This window comes from Belonocnema kinseyi, chromosome 1 (genome assembly GCF_010883055.1).
Source record: "Belonocnema kinseyi isolate 2016_QV_RU_SX_M_011 chromosome 1, B_treatae_v1, whole genome shotgun sequence".
NCBI classification, from domain to species: Eukaryota; Metazoa; Arthropoda; class Insecta; order Hymenoptera; family Cynipidae; genus Belonocnema; species Belonocnema kinseyi.
In genome coordinates, this window is record NC_046657.1 from 86,305,170 (window position 1) to 86,306,327 (window position 1,158).

Sequence of the window (1,158 nt, forward strand, 5' to 3'; positions counted from 1 at the left end):
ATTATAAACTGTTCAGGAATTTTATTAGTTTTGGAATTGTATTTTTCGGGACAGAGTTTTACCGAGTCGGGAATTTTATTTTTCGGGATATTTCAGCCGTCCTCATATAATTACAGAAAAATTGCTGTAATTATAATCTCGGCGCTAGATCTCGTTAATTTTTTTCTACAATATTAATACAGAAAAATTGTATGGAAATTTTTGTTACCACAAAGTTAAAGATAATCACAATTAAAAATTTAAAAATTCGCTGTACATTGAATTTGTATTCTTGGATCTTGGCGATGTTTTTCTAATCCATTTCAGTCACTGGTAGGCTTTTTTGACATCTAGGTATGTAAAAAAGGTAAACTTCAGAAAATTTAAAAACTAATTTAAGAACTATTTATACTCTTTTAAGATACCAATACAATTTACACAACACTAATTTAAAATTTGCAAATTTTTAGGCCTTCAGTTTAAGAACTTGAATTTTAACGTCAAAATTGCTTCATTTTCAGAATATAGCCTTACTGTTTGAATTTTCAGAATTTTCGTTGTAAGTTATAGGTTAAAAATAACATTCTGGGATTCGAAATTGTTACAACGCCAAAAAAATTTTTAATTTAAAATTTAAAATTGCGAAAATACACCATTTTCCATGTTCATTTGCAATCCAGCGAGTCACTTTCTTTCGATTCCTTTGAAAGTCGATCCTTTGCTTTCAGTTTTCGTTTTAAAATATACCTTGAATTCAACGCATTTCAAATTAAATGTTTGCAGCTGCATTTAGATTGAATTATGCAAAGGTTTTTCGTTTTAAATATAAATTAATTAAAAGATTTTATTTGTTTTTCACAATTGTAATTTTTAACTTCTAAAATGGAATAATTGTAGCTCAAACATGAAAAAGTATAGACTAATTTCAAATTTAAAGAGGTTCTATCGCATATATTGAACTATTAAAACCCCTGAATTTTTTTAAGGTTTTTAAAACTTTTTTAAACAATTTTGGTTGTGATTTCATAATAAAAGAATAAGTGCTATTTAGTCTTCAGAACAGCATTTTAAAAAATTTTTAAAGCCTTAATATTTGAGACATTTTAAATTTGTAGTCTTGAGTATATTGAACAATTTTAAATTTAAAGCTATTTAAATATGTTATCTGAATTTTTGAAT